Source organism: Balaenoptera physalus (assembly GCF_965194825.1).
Source record: "Balaenoptera physalus genome assembly, chromosome: 14".
NCBI classification, from domain to species: Eukaryota; Metazoa; Chordata; class Mammalia; order Artiodactyla; family Balaenopteridae; genus Balaenoptera; species Balaenoptera physalus.
The window spans coordinates 8979262-8995594 of NC_138893.1; the positions used below are offsets into that span (position 1 = coordinate 8979262).

At 39.0% G+C, this 16333-nt stretch overlaps 1 protein-coding gene and 1 pseudogene across 2 annotated transcripts in view; one reads left to right on the top strand and one right to left on the bottom strand.

The window, feature by feature from the left end:
- RYR2 (ryanodine receptor 2) overlaps positions 1-16333 on the bottom strand; it is a 732481-nt gene that overhangs the window by 558705 nt on the left and 157443 nt on the right. The window lies entirely within an intron of this gene.
- On the top strand, positions 1838-9833 carry LOC309642883 (small ribosomal subunit protein eS27 pseudogene; annotated as a pseudogene). The gene is made up of 2 exons: positions 1838-1909; positions 2891-9833. The product of its transcript is annotated as a small ribosomal subunit protein eS27 pseudogene (transcript).

A 16333-nucleotide genomic window follows, 5' to 3' on the forward strand; every position in this document is an offset into this window, starting at 1 on the left:
TGCTTACAAGCTACCCAATGTGCGCTATTTCATTATGGCAGCCCAAACGACTAAGACATCAGATGGAATACAGAAGTTGCTACCTAAAATTAATTAGTTAGAAACAAGCTACAGAACCCTGGGTCAGCAGTGAAGAGACCTCCTCTTGTTTCACACCTCCTGGGGTTAACAGGCCTCCTATCACCTCATAGCATTAGCCCACAGGAGTCCCAGAGATGCTAAGAGATTGGCCCACCACCACCCTGACCCATGGCAAAGGAAATAGCTATTCATGGTGTCTCCTTTGAAAAAGCCAAGTGGAACAAGACTGGTAGGAAGGCGTGGGGAGGGAGAAAGGCTTGACAACACATAACTACTTACTTAGGCCATGACTACGATGTTATGGACACAAGCCTCATACGGGACATTCAGGGCCATACGGCCTGGCTGTGGATTCTTCTAATGCCACATAAATCCCCCTTCACTGGGTAACATGAAAATGCACTTTCTGTATTTACCGCCATATACTGCATTCTGTGGAGATTAACAAACTTCTGGCCTCAGGGGGAATTTATGTGGGTAAAACAAAAAAGGTATGATATTAATTAATTAACCATGCCCGCCCCCTAAAGCTAATGATGGGCTCTCCATCATGGATTCTCATACATCTCATCAACATGAATTAAATTTATTCAGGAAGTTTTGAAAAGCACTTATTCACTTGCTTTACCCACTCTTGTTCAGAAAGGCATTTAACTGGCTTAAAAAATAAACAGGGAAAAGCAGATTTTTAAAATGACCAAAATATACAGCTCTTTGATTTTTTTTGTATAAAGCTGCTTAGAGGCAAAACAATTCAATCAGCTACATAAACAAATCTCATAACCCCCAATCATCACACTAAAATCACGTTCATCTTAAAATTACCACAGATTTAACTTGTATACAATGAAAAGCAAGTATGCTCCAAATTATAAGCAGTCAAATTTTTAGAGTATCATTTAAAAAATAAAAACATCCCAGTATGCAACTGACTTCTATTAAGCCAACTATCATGGGTAGGACTAAATCTACATTTGGTAAAGAGATAAGCTTGTTTTTTAAAAACTGAGTATGTCTCTACTTTCAAAGTCCTTGAAAGTATCTCCATTTGGAGAAAAAAAAAAAGTATAATTTTAAGAGGCTTACTTATTCACTTCAAGTGATTGCTGGGTGTTGCTTTTACTGTATTTTTTCTTTTTTTTTTTTTATTTGACTTTTAGTTTATTTTTTATACAGCAGGTTCTTATTAGTTAGCTATTTTATACATATTAATGTATATATGTTAATCCCAATCTCCCAATTCATCCCACCACCACCCCTCCCAACCCCCGCTTTCCCCCCTTGGTGTTTACTGTATTTTTCTAAAGCTATTTGCCATTATATGATTGGATAACAAGTCTAAAACTACTATAATTGCGATATGTAGAGGAGAGATTAAATTCAACACTTGCTCTTAAATAAATCAAGTTGTATTAGGGATGATATTGGAAATATTTATTTTAAAAGGTTTTGAACCCATCACTAAGGTTACATTTTCCCTCTCTCTGTTTATGCTAGCCACAATTTAAGCTTGGTGTTTTCCAATTCAGTTTTTCAACCAGCATAAATAAAAGATAGTCTCGTTTCATGATTAGTTTCAGTTATTTTTCTTAGAGCAATGTAATATTTCAACATTTTATTCACCTTTAAAATTAACAACATATATTATGACACTAAAGAAAGCATCTAGATTGCATTGTCCAGGCAGAGGGCAGAGCTCTAAAAAAAACGAAGGGTATTTTGCTAGGCTACAATTCTTATACATGAGCAAACAGGGATGGTGCTGGGGGAAAAGCTCTGTGACACCCAGCAAGTTCATCACCTGCCCAGTGTGTGGGACGCAGGGATGGTGATTAGATTTGAAGCCCATGGAGGTTCACTGAGGCACTTCAGTTTACGTGATAAGCTTCAGCCATAAAAAAGAATGAAATATTTGCAGCAACATGGGTGGACCTAGAGATTATCATATTAAGTGAATGAAGCCAGACAGAGAAAGACAAATATCATATGGTATCATTCACATGTGGAATCTTTTAAAAAAAGATACAAAATGAACTTATTTGCAAGACAGAAATAGACCCACAGACATAGAAAACAAACTTTTGGTTACCAAAAGGGAAAGCGGGGAGGGGGCGGAATAAATTAGGGGTTTGGGATTAACAGATACACACTACTATATATAAAACAGATAACCAACAAGGACCTACATATAGCACAGGGAACTCTACTCAATATTTTATAATAACCTAGAAAAGGAAAAGAATCTGAAAAAGAATATATAACTGAATCACTGTGCTGTAGACCTGAAATGAACACAACATTGTAAATCAACAATACTTCAGTAAAAAGATTGGTTTGGCCATAAAGTTCGTTCGGGTTTTTTGTAACATCTTATAGAAAAACCCAAACGAACTTTTTGGCCAAAGCAATCTATAGAGAGAGGGAAAAAAAAAAGCTTCAATCCAAAGCCCTCTGGTTTTTATTTCACTGTGTTTTGTGGATCAAGACAGAATAAGAACCTCTCAGCACATGAATCCTAAGAATTCTGCACTAACTGACATTAAATGCCACACCTCCGGGCCCCGACCCAGCTTCTTTCCACCCAGTCGGCTGGACCACCAGGATAGGAGCTACTTCAACTCCCTGACAGAGATCTAGGATGCCTCTGCCCACTGAGCCCTTGAACACAGGCCTTCAACCAAAGTTCATCATTCAGGAAATATTAAAAGACAAATCTTACTACAGCAAACACAGTGAAATTCAAAAGGAACAAAAGCATTAACATCACACCATCCACGTCCCTTTCCGGCGGTGATGACCTCCCCCGGAGAACGTGCCTCTCGCAAAGGATCTCCTTCATCCCTCTCCAGAAGAGAAGAGGAAACACAAGAAGTGCCTGGTGCAGAGCCCCAATTCCTATCGCGTGGATGTGAAATGCCCAGGATGCTCTAAGATCACCACCGTCTTTAGCCATGCACAAACAGTAGTTTTGGGTGTGGGCTGCTCTACTGTCCTCTGCCAGCCTACAGGAGGAAAAGCAAGGCTTACAGAGGATGCTCCTTCAGATGGAAGCAGCACTAAACGCACCCTGAATCAAGATGAATGGGAAACCATCCCAATAAACACACTTTGGGTAAAAAAAAAAAAACCCAAAAAACCATCCACCTCCAACATGCACAAAAGTCCATAAAGTACTACATTTCTGGTATTAGATTATTTTTCAGTTAACATACAGATATTTAAGGATTTGCCAGCTTTCTTTTTCTCAACCAAATTAAAATCAGGTAGATAAAGCACCACCCATCACCTCTCCCTTTCAGGGACACATGTTATAACATGTCAGCAGAGCTGGGTTTATAGCTTTTTATCACCAATGAGCTGCGTGACCCTGGGGAAGTAACTTCACCCCTGAAAGCCTGTGATTCCATATCTGCAGAATACTTCACAGAACTGAAAGAAGCAAGAATTAGAGTGGTTGGCACAGTTCTGGGCACACTGTTGAGTGCAAATAGACGTTAGCTATCACTATTTTTCTTCTATTGCCTTCTTGTCACCAAAGGCTTCTCGTTCAAGCTATACACCAAATAGCATTCCAAAATCATGAAAAAGGAAGAGAATTTAGCAACATGTTTTAGATAACATTTTACGGAAGCTTTGGACAGTACAAGTCCTCACCGTTTACACGTAATTGTTATTAAACCACTATGCGACACAAATGCCCTCCCCACTCTATTCTAGATGACACCTCTAGAAATTAAAACCTGGCCTCCTACACTGTCTTGTCACTTTTAAGTACCATGCATTTCACCAATAATCACTTCTCATCTATCCCCTAAAAGTAGCAATCCTGTTTCAAACGCTCTTAAATGGTGATTACAATAGGGAACAAGCTGGAGTCTAAATCTACTAAGTTCTCTCTCAAAAACGCCTATACAGAGGCTGTGTTCTGAGGTCTCTAAATTGCTTTGAGATCTGAGGTGTTTTTCTAAATAAACAGAATAACTACTCCTATCATATAACACTGCCTAAGACAACAATGCCTTCTGAAGCACAATAATAGGTCACACTGTCAGTAATAAACAAAATACGGAAGCAACACCATTGAAAACATAATGGAAAAGACAAAACACTTCAAAGACACAGAAAGGAAACAACAGGACCTAGGTCCAGAGGGATACGCTTTTAAATCCTAGAAATCGGTGAGAGGTGAGACATGCAGCAATTTAATACGAACTCAGGATTCCAACTATATTTATACCAACACGCAATTTTCCCACCAAACCACAAAACTATTCCCGAACATCATAGCCACCTGTCCCATTTCCCAATTTTAACAGTGATGTTAACTTTTCGCTAGATCCCAGACTTGATCAACTCCCATCTCTAACGTTAAAGAGCGGCCCTTTCTCACCATTCCTGGCTTCTGTCGGGAAGGATTCTCCCTGACCACCCGCTGCCTCCCTCTGCCCCATCACTCTCGCCACCCCCAGGAGCCAACCTGAACCAGCTGACTGGGAAACTTGGGGAAAAGTAGGCACGCCTGGCTCAGCTCTGCCCTTTCTTCCTCTTGGGAACATGCTGCACACAAGGCTAGGTCCCCTATCAGTAATGAACGTGATGTTCTAATCTTTCATCTGCTTTACTCTTGTACTGATACTTCCCACATTCTTCAGAACCTAGGCAAGAAATTAGATGCTGTTGACTGGGTCTACTCAAAGACCAAAACACCAAGACCACCTGAGAAGATACAAACAAAACCAAAGCTCTCAATGATGATACAACAGAGAACAAACAAATGTTCTGAAATAATTAGGACCGCTGGAAACACAGCAAAGTGGTTAATGGTGAAATATCTACAGCTGGAATGCAATATTTGAACCCCTCTCTGCCAACTATAAAACTGGGGGCATGGGCTTCCCTGGTGGCGCAGTGGTTGAGAATCTGCCTGCCAATGCAGGGGACACGGGTTCGAGCCCTGGTCTGGGAAGATCCCACATGCCGCGGAGCAACTAGGCCTGTGAGCCACAACTACTGAGCCAGTGCATCTGGAGCTTGTGCTCCGCAACAAGAGAGGCCGCGATAGTGAGAGGCCCGCGCACCGCGATGAAGAGTGGCCCCCGCTCGCCGCAACTGGAGAAAGCCCTCGCACAGAAAGGAAGACCCAACACAGCCAAAAATAAACAAATAAATTAATTAATTAATTTAAAAAAAAAAAACTGGGGGCAAATTTCTTAATTTCTCTGAGCCTCTGTTTCCTCACCTGTCAAATGGGGATAATAATAGTAACTTATGATTATTAATATATGTAAACATATAGAACAATGCCTAGACATAATAAGCTAAGTAAACGTTAGCTATTACTAATATTACCATTTTTCTTATTTCTTTTTCTTATCGTTATTAGTATTACTATTTTGCATCACAAGACTTGAAAAGAAATACTCGTCCATGATAGGTTAGATTACATTTCATAAGTTCATGTCTATAGTAGGACTCCAAGGAAAATGAACTATAATGGAAAAGTTGTATGAAAATGAATCAAATTGGTCCACTATGGGTGATGTCACCTGAAAAGACAGTTTTGACTTACAACAGAAGAGGAAATATAAGGGTACACCATTTGGCACACACACAAAAATTCTTTGTGTTTCTGTTTTTGTCTTCTTTTGTTTCGGCTCGTGTTTTTCATGTCAATAATTGCTCTTCAGCTGCTCCCCAAATATGTGATGTGTGTGAATCTGCCTGATGATAGACTCATCAGGGCAAACCTGTGGTGTGGACAAATATTTTTCTGGATGACAGAAGAAAAGTCATGCGTCCTTTGCTCAGGGTTTCTACGACCCAGGATGAGTTACTTCTCTCCCTGTATTACATACCTTAAAAAAATAGGAGGAGAAAAGAAAGTTCTGTTACTTGACTCACCAGAGTACATATTAACTGACCAAATATGCCTACAGCTAAAATACCAACTCTGGGAATAAAGTTAGGTTATCAGAGACCTTTCCTCTTATTAGGAACCAAAATTGACTTTATGCCTTAACTTAGCATTGTTCAGGAACACACATGCCTCTTTGCCTATCACAGAGACATACAGAGTCCCATTAACAGGCTCAGATGAATCACCAGCACTACTCTTTAGGACACGTCTTTTCTTAAGGGGTCAACTTGCTCTGACAGCAAGCACGCAGGACCACAGCTCAGATGGAAGCTTGCAGACGGGCAGCACAGAGATGCCTCGTTTTTAGAAAAGCACAGGGTACCTTAAGTTACTGTTGGAAAAGTAAGTCCACTCTGTCTTGGTGGGACAAGGCACGTGCCACAGGTTCTAGAATTCTCATCTTCTAACCTAGAGAAATAGGTGCTATAAACAGGGAATTAAGCAAAACGCTGGATGCTGTAGATCTTTTCATTGTCTTAACTTTTTTTCTATTATTCAACTACAGGCTATAGATTTCTTAGTTCTCACCAAACTTGCATCATTTTAAACCGACTTGTATATGTTAAAAAGGAAGAAGATCTTAAGTAAAATGCTGACCCCAAGTAGCGCAGGACAAACCTGCCTCATATTTATCCTGAAAACAATAATTTGAGGAAGAAACTTAAGTTTGGGGTTGGAAAATGCTATTACTACTGGACTATTAGGAAAAATCTCCCCAAGGCTAAAAGCAGAGTGCGTCTCTATCTACCTCACAGGTATCATCAAGACCTTAACTGTAGACTGAAAACCTCAAGGAAGAAGAAAGACATTTCTTTCCAGAGTACTACCAAAAATCTGAGTTAAAAGACGACAGACACAGCAAAAGACAGGACTCCAGGTGAACAAAAATAAGAGGTTTGAGTATCTTTGAAGAGCTGTAACATTCAGAGATTCTCTCTGGCTTATTTTTGAACCAACATATCCACTGGCCCTGAACTTCCATTTGTTTTTTTTTAATTTATTTATTTTTGGCCGTGTTGGGTCTTCGCTTCTGTGCGGGGGCTTTCTCTAGTTGTGGCAAGCAGGGGCCACTCTTCATCGCGGTGCGCAGGCCTCTCACTATCGTGGCCTCTCTCATTGCAGAGCACAGGCTCCAGACGCGCAGGCTCAGTAGTTGTGGCTCACGGGCCCAGTTGCTCCGCGGCATGTGGGATCTTCCCAGACCAGGGCTCGAACCCGTGTCCCCTGCATTGGCAGGTGGATTCTCAACCACTGCGCCACCAGGGAAGCCCTAAACTTCCATTCTGATACATTCCGAAAGATGATACAAAATGTTACACTAATGCAACAGTCCCAGGATAAAACAGGCACACAGGTCCTCCTGAAGCCACTAGCCTCTCCTTTCCATAGTCCCTGCCAACGGTCACTCCCAAACCTCTCACACCGTCTGCCCTGGAACAAGCCGTTGCTTACATTTCAGATATTTATTTGTCTTACCAAAAAACAAAACATAATAAAACAAAACACGAGCAGGGTGACTAATTGTTCAGTTGAAAGACTGCGATGTCATTTACAAAATGGAACACATCATTCCCCCAGGGTCCAGGCTGAAAGGGCTGGCACTGACCTGCTGACATGGAAAAGATTAGCCATGTCTGCGCTGACTTTGACCACCACCCGGAAAAGGTCACTTCAATGAGCCACTTGAAAAAGACACAAAAGCATCTCCTTCCTTGTTAAATCACACAGTTGCCCTATATGCGTTTAAATCAAGAAATAGGTAAGAAACCAGCTACTAATTGTACTTGAGAATATGTAAGTACTAAAACACTGAAAGATTTTTCTTTTTAAACAATTGATAGTATACATGTCTAAGTCACTATAGGTGTTACCAACAAAATGTCTGAGATGGCCTGAAACTTCCCAGGATTTCCATGCCCTTCTCTTTTTGAATCACATCTTTCCAGTACAGAAGAGCTCTATTATTTCTTAACATTACATGTGAATCTACAATTATCTCAAAAATAAAAATTAAATTACAAATTTTTTTAAAAAAATAAATAAATCACATCTTTCCCTATCATTGTAATACCTATAAAGTATTGACATGTACACACTCCTACGTTTAAAATAAAATGCCTTAAGAAACAGCAATCATATGAAATCATTACGGAAAATTTAATAAAATATATACAAGATCTATATGCTAAAAATTATAATAATGAGAGAAATTAAATAAGTTCTAAATAAAAACAGCTATATACCAAAAAAAACCACAAAAAGGTCATGGTTGTGACCAAAACAAAGTTAATCAAATTGTTATTTCTACTACTGACTATTTTATTCAGAAAAATCACGCTTCCTCTTGCACATTTCATCAACTAAATTTAATGTCCTAAATAAGCAGAAGTGAGCTTCTGTTTTGGTGTTTCGTCAAATCAATACTTTCATTCAAGCCTTTCACTGATCAAAATAATACTAAATGAACATTTTTCCAAAAAGTAATGGATTTAAAGACTATAAATGTGTAAGATACTTTAGCTAGCGACTTCCAAGGCCAGGAGGCATGTCTCCAATGTTAATCAATGAAAGAGACAAGCAGACTTTGCCTTGCTGGACTCCTTCCAAACGCTGAGGAGAGTTCTGTTCTCCGAGGTGGTTTCCCCAGCCACTACTTCTTGATAATATTCACCCGACATTCCTGTATGTATTTCCTCAACTACAAAATACCTGCTCAAAGAAGCTACTGTGAGCATCCAAGATAATGCATAGAGTGAACCCTACAGTGTGGGACACGATAGGTGTTCAATAGTGAGTACAGAATCGATCATACATGCTACGCAACATTATGATCATAGTTACTAGCACAGACATACATATGGGGCAGGTATGTCCTGCATCTGCAGCTCAGCACAACGCCTGCCACATGGCAGGTCTCAAAAGACACCTGTTGAGTAAGTGGAAAAAGGAGATTCCGAGATTGTTTAAAATTGCACAGCTTTAAATAACTAAGCAGGAGTAGAAGCCGGCACTCGTGGCCCTGGTCTCATGCTCCTTCAAATTCACGGTGAGCCCTTGCTCTGCTGCTGGCCGTTGGTGCCTGTCTCATTTGACAGTCATGTGAGGTAAGTGCTGTGATCCCCCGTTTACACCTGAGGAAATAAAGGCTGAGAGAGGAGAGTAACATCCCTTCCCTCCTTCGGGCTCTCTACAGGACCTCAGTTTTGTCCAGGTATCCGCGTGCCTCAGGGAGCCACCCCACTCTGAGCTGCAGAGGTTATTCTCACTTTGTTAGTAATTATTTCAGGAATGCGCATTTGACCTTTCCCTGGTTAATGAGACCGACCGGAGAGAAGTCTCTTGGGGAAAAGGATTCTGGGAAAATGTTCCTCTCTAGTAGGGAAGGACCATGAGAAGAAATGGTCTTTTTTCTTCCTCTAGTCATGGTCACGTCCAGATGTGATGCCCGGTAGTCCCGTAGCCACCTTGCTGTGAGTTAACAGACAGACTAACATCAAGTGTAACAGAGAAGAGGGATGGATCACCTGCATCAGCCAACTCTGAATGGGCTCGACCTCCAGACTTCACTGAGCAACTCCCTTTGGTATAAGGCACTTGAAAATAAGAGTCTCTTCTTTGCAGCCAAAAGCACCCCAAGTGGTCTCCTGCCCAAAGTCAGAGAGTGCCCCATTCAGACTCAGATGTATCTGATGCCCTGGCTTGTTCTTTTTTTTTTTTTTTTTTTGCCACACACCATAGCACACGTGACCCTAGTTCCCCGACCAGGGATCGAACCCGTGCCCCCTGCACTGGAAGGCAAAATCTCAACCACTGGACTGCCGGGGAAGTCCCCTGGCTTGTTCTCTTGATTGTCGCATTTCACTGGACGGTGGGCACCCCACCCAAAGCCAGAGACCACGTGAAGAGAAAGCACTGACTGTGTGACAGGTCCCTTCTAGATACTTCATATACATTAGGTAATTTCTTCCCCATAACCCAGCCTTTGACCCTAGGACTCAAATGCCAAATTCACCATAGTGAACTGCCTCCTGAAGAAGGCTGGATTTTACTAAAGCTGAAAAAAAATTTTTTCTTAAGAAGCAATCAGTTGTATCAAAAGTCTTGATTTGCAAAGTATGGCAGAAAGAAAATGTGCATAGGAGGTGAAACCTGTAACATCTTGGGTAGTTGTTCAACCTCCCCTAGCCTGCATTTCCTCAATTACAAAACACCTACTCGGAGAAGCTCCTGTGAGACAGCAGGTATCCAATACTTAATAAATACTCATAGCTAATAGTCCTTCTGAATCTATCTACAGTAGCACTGGAAAAGAATCTATGAGCAGGGAAACATTTGAGTGGTTTCATATTAATCCTGTAATCATAATCAATAAATCACAGTTTGCATTCAGCAAGGATTCCTCTTAATGTTTATCCACCATCAAAATGAAAAATAACCCTTAATAATCTATAATCTTACTTATCTTTCCAGAGATGACAGGCAATTATTAAATCCTACTGATGTTTCCTCAATGGAAAAGCAAAGATGAAAAATGAATGTGTAACAAAAAGCATCCAACCAGCTTCTAAATAGCTCAGAAATGTTAATAGCATAGCCACCCTGCATATCAAGATACAGATTTCATAGACCACTAAGTTATTAGTCACTAAGTGATTTTAAATTTTGCCATAAATTCCCTTGTCCCCATTAACTATTATTTCGCATTCTGAATGCCACAGTAATAAATCTGAGCCAAACCAACAGAGCAAAGCCTCTGTATGCAGACCACAATCTCGAGGTACAAATCCCTGCTCTCTCTCAGTGGGTACTCAAGGTGCCTTGGAGAGAAGAGAGGTCCCCTCTGGTGGGCACAGGGGAACAGGAGTCAGCAGTCATTGTTCCCATATCATCACAGTTCCCAATTCCATCCTCCCGTGCCTGTACCTTGGAATTTGCACTTTCTCATCACCACAACTAACATTTCCTGAGCTAGTTTTTACTATGCACTAGACATTGCTTAAGTACTTTGCAATCCTCTCAACTAGGTGCTATTATTATCCCCATCTGACAGAGGAGAAGACAGAGGCACAGAGAAGTAACAAGCCCAGGGTTGCGTGGTTAGTATGTAGTGTGCAGCCAGGATTCAAAGCCAGGCCAACTGTCACCAAAGCCTCTTCTTTTAACCACTGCCTAAAGCCCTTGGTAAGAACTAGTTGGTATCCCAAACTAAACCTTCCCAAATACTCCCATGGTCACTTTAGGTACATCTCACTTTCCATCCACTGTCTTAAAAAATATATCTTTTAGACTCTAACATCAAGAAGACAAGTAGCTCAACAAATCACCTGAAGCCTGAGTCGCCAAGAAGGAAAAGGTATTTTTTGGGTTTTTGTTTTTACTGAAGTATAGTTGATTTACAATGTTATGTTAATTTCTGCTTCAGAGCAAAGTGATTCAGTTATACATACATATACATTCTTTTTTATATTCTTTTCCATTATACTTTGTCACAGGATATTGAATATAGTTTCCTATGCTATTCAGTAGGACCATGTTGTTTATCCATCCTATATATTATAGTTTGCATCAAAAAGGTTTTATTATCAATATTATGTCACCAGGAACTAGCAACACACAGAGCAGAGAAAGAGAACAAAAGATCACAAAAGATTTCTTTGAAAGGAAAACCAACTAAAATCAAGTAAAGAAGACATGTCAGAGCTGTGACTGAAGATGAGGCAACATCACTTCCCTTTTGAAGGTCACTTCTCCACCCAGGATGCTCAGTGACCTGCCAGTCAAGGTGCCCATTGGGGAGGCCTCCCCCAGAGTGGGCAGTCTCCTTGGGCAGAGGTCCAAAAGGCTTTATCCCACCAGTCCTGCACCCATTGTGTAAGAACCCTACTTCCTATTAGAGACTAAATACTACACCGTTTAGTAGTTAGAATTTCAGGTACCCTGGAGGGGCAGGAGAGGTGTGGGGCGCAGTCTTCCACTTTGACAAACATTAATTAAATACCCACTGTGCACAAGGCACTGTGCTACCATTCAATGAGCATGGGCTACACCAGGCCCTATAGCAAATGCTTCAAACTGCAATATTTAAATAATGTATTGAATATATTACAGCTTTTAAAACATACAATCAATTTAACCCCAACATAAGGCTTAGAATCATCATTTTTCTAGGTTTTATCGTAGGTTCCCAACATATTTTATCATTTTGACTTTTTGAAAAAAGCAAAGAAATTTTTGCTTTAAAGCCCAATATTCAAGGCTAAGTGTTGCATTATTATGTACCAATACCTACTGAAACAGGTATATAGGTGGAAAAGACTAAATGCATAGTGATTCAGATGTTGTACGGAAACTAAATTTCATCTATGAACCAGAAAAGTCTTCAAAAATCAAAAGTGAATTTAAGTTGAAAGAGGTCCTCATATATACATGATCTTACTGGACTAGTATTTTTCATCCCATATGTTGTTACAGGATTTACACTGAGAATGATATAACATGTTCTTTCCTTATTTTAATTTATACTTTCTAAACTTGAAATATTGGCTTATTATGGCATGAGATAACATTTTGACAGTTCCATATTTTTAAATCCCTAAATTTTGTGACCTAACACAATCTTAATAATATAATTACTAGAATATAATGGAACATATTTGGAGATTCCTTAAAAAACTAAAAATAGAATTCCCATATGATCCTGCAATCCAACTCCTGGGCATATATCCAGACAAAACTTTAACTCAAAAAGATACAGGCACCCCAATATTCATAGCAGCACTATTTACAATAGCCAAGACATGGAAGTAACCTAAATGTCCACTTACAGATGAATGGATAAAGAAGATGTGGTATATATATACAATGGAATATTACTCAGCCATAAAAAAAGAATGAAGTAATGCCATTTGCAGCAACATGGAAAACAGACTAGGTTTTGAAGACCAGCAAATATGGGTTTCCTAGTTTTGTAACCCTGGGAAATTGCTATATCCACATCTTTAAAATGGGGCTATACAGGATGTATATGTAAACTATTTAGCTCAGAGATTATCATACTAAGGGAAGTAAGTCAAAGACAAATATCATATGATATCATTTATATGTGGAATATTAAAAATGATACAAATGAACTTATTTACAAGACAGAAATAGACCCACAGACATAGAAAACAAACTTATGGTTACCAAAGGAGATAGTGGGGGGGGCACAGGGGGGAGGGGATAAATTAGGAGGTTGGGATTAACATATACATGTTACTATATATAAAATAGGTAAACAACAAGGACCTACTGCATAGCACAGGGAACTATACTCAATATCTTATAATAACCTATAATGGAAAAGAATTTGAAAAAGAATATATATGTGTAACTGAATGTGTACTTTGCTGTACACTTGAAACTAACACGACACTGTAAATTAACTATACCTCAATTTTAAAAAATAAAATAAAATGTTACTCCATTAAAATATGAAACTTTGGCAACATGAGACTGCAAGTAAACAGTATTAACCCCTCAAACTATTTGTTGTTATGAATTAACAGAGAAGCTCTTTAATTATCATGGAATGCACCTGCAGTATCCCAAGAACTGAGCTAAATAGTTTTCATATATATCCTGCATAACCCCCATTTTAAAGATGAGGATATAGTAATTTCCCAGGGTTCCAAAACTAGGAAACCCGTATCTTCTGGTCTTCAAAACCTAGAGGGAAAACACCCTCTTCATTTGTGTATGAATATAATAAAAAGTATTCTAGTATGTTTACAGTGATTACTATAGATCAAAAACGCCCACTTAGGAGGTAAATACAGTCGGCCCTTGGTATCAGAGAGAGATTGGTTCCAGAACCCTCCCCCTCCCAGGTACCAAAATCTGCAGATGCTCAAGTCCCTTACAGCCCACACTCCGTATCCGCAGGTTCTGCATCTGCAGATCCAAAGAACCACAGATCCACCCCAAGTTGGCTGAATCTGCAGATGCAGAACCTGCCAATACAGAAGGGAAATATGGCAACATAAATACATAAAAACTACTCCATATGATTTCAGGAGTACCAGTGAACAGGAATCCTCATTTATAGCATCTTAATTTGTTTTAGAAAAGAAGACTGATGAATAATAAATATATGCCCCTGAAAACCAGAGATAACTATCTAGAGAGTCATACCAGTGCTAATCAATATTTAAGGGGCTTAGAACTCACAAATACAGCATTCTGCAATATTCTAAAACATATACTGGTTTTCCATACAAAATATGCTTCTGACTTGTAGGCTTATGAATTATCAAAAATGATTGCGGGTTTGGAGGTGAGATAAGCCCTGGATATTTCATTTTCTGAATTTAAAATCTAGTATATTTTCTCTATCAGCCTTTGATTTTCACATGAAAAGGATTTTAAAAGGCAACAATATGAAAATCCTAAAGGAAAAAGAATGTCAGTGGGAAATGCTATCTATTCATCTAATCTTAACTTCTAGTTAAATTTTTACAAAATAAATGAAAAAAAAACCTGGAGGATATTTTAAAACTGAAAATGTTAAATACACTCAGAGAGAGCAACTGAAAAATAGTAAAGTGTTTATAAGTATAATATTAATAATGACTTACAAACACTAGGACCTAAAACGAGGTTAAAGAAAGTGCCGGTGGGAAAAGCTGGCAAGATGGTAACATACTAGAGACGTTAGTTTAATTTTAGTTAGTTAGTATGTCATACTTTAAGAGTGATGTTCTTTTTTAAGCACTGAGTTATAGGTGCCTAGGAAACCAATCAGATCTCAGACACTGAAGGTTGATGAACCAGAGACACTGTGCTTTACAAGGAGAAAGCAGTATTTCACTCAAATCTTGCCAGTGCTACAGATTTTCCTCCTGGAAAGTTTTTCAAATGATTCTGGGAAGAAAAAAAAAATTCTTTTCAAGGTTGCTTTACCCTGGAATTGCTGGCTCAATTCCCGGGCCCAATGAAAGTATAACGGGTGCCAGAACTAAGATGCCAGTCTTGTTTATAGAACAGAATGAACTTAAACCATATATACCCTCACCTTCTCTGAGTTGACTACATCTGATGTGTGGAACATGCTTCTTGGACCATTTTCTTTCTCCTGCTCAAGAACTGCAAATCCTTGTAAAATTTCTAATGTCAAACTCCTTGGTATACATGTTTCAAAAGACTTTAAAAGATGCATGTCTTTGATCCAGCAATTTTTCTAGGGATGTTTCTTAAGAAAAGAATTTATTATGTTCACAAAGGTGCATGTAAAAGGATTTTCCCTGTAGAAAACATTTTTCATTATGTTGAAAAATCGGGACCTCTTAGATGTTCATTAATAAATTTTTAAGTTCATTGACAAATCATATTTATCAGCAGAATGGAACTTAAGGGGACATTAAAAACACCAAAGGCAGCTCTGTTTGGCCCAGAGTAAAACTACTAAAAGATTTTAGGACTCACTTTACGTTTCCTCTTTCCAGCCCCAAGGTCTTGGTAGCCTGGCCATCTCCCAACACCTCCCACCCGCTCCCCTTAGGAAGGTGACGAACCTGTTACATCCAGGTTGAAAGCTTGCTTTTTTATACATCTATAGTATTAAAAAAGCATTTTATAAATCTATAGTATAAGAAAAGAAGAATGGGGGTACTCATCTCTAGATTATAGGATTAAGAGTGAACTTAATTTTTTTCTGCATTGTTTTTAGTATTTCCTGAACTTTTCCCCAAAGAACATCCTTTGTAAACCAAACAAAAAACACTGCAAGAAACAGTCAAAAACAGGACAGATGTCTGCAATTTTTTTTAATGCTTAGTCATCTGCCAAACAGATTTAAGATGGCAATGTCATAAAACTGCCAAGTATCTTTGTTGCTCTGTGCAAATCTGATTTCAAATATCTTATTTATCTATTTAATTTCCCTCATCTAATTAACTTCATTTGTTTCCATCATCAATTTTCTCATAAGTATGTCCCACATAAAAGGTGACACTTTCCTCAAGTGGATACCCTACTTATCAACCATCCTCAGGAGTAATAAATCATGCTAGTTGGAGTGAAATTAAGTGGGGTGAGTCACTAAGAATAGTCCTTAAACACACACCACAATTATTCAGTACACACAGAAAGCACTTTGGCATTCAGGTAAATCAAGCATGGCATTGTTGATATTTCTTAAAAGTGGGGAAATCATGGTTCAGAGACCTGTCAAATGGATAAATAAACCAAAAAATAAATCCACTGCAATAAAATTGCCTCCTGGAAAATAAATGAGTCGTTAGTTTGGCTTAAGAACTGATACAATGGTAGAAAAAGTCCTAGACTTGGTATAGGGAA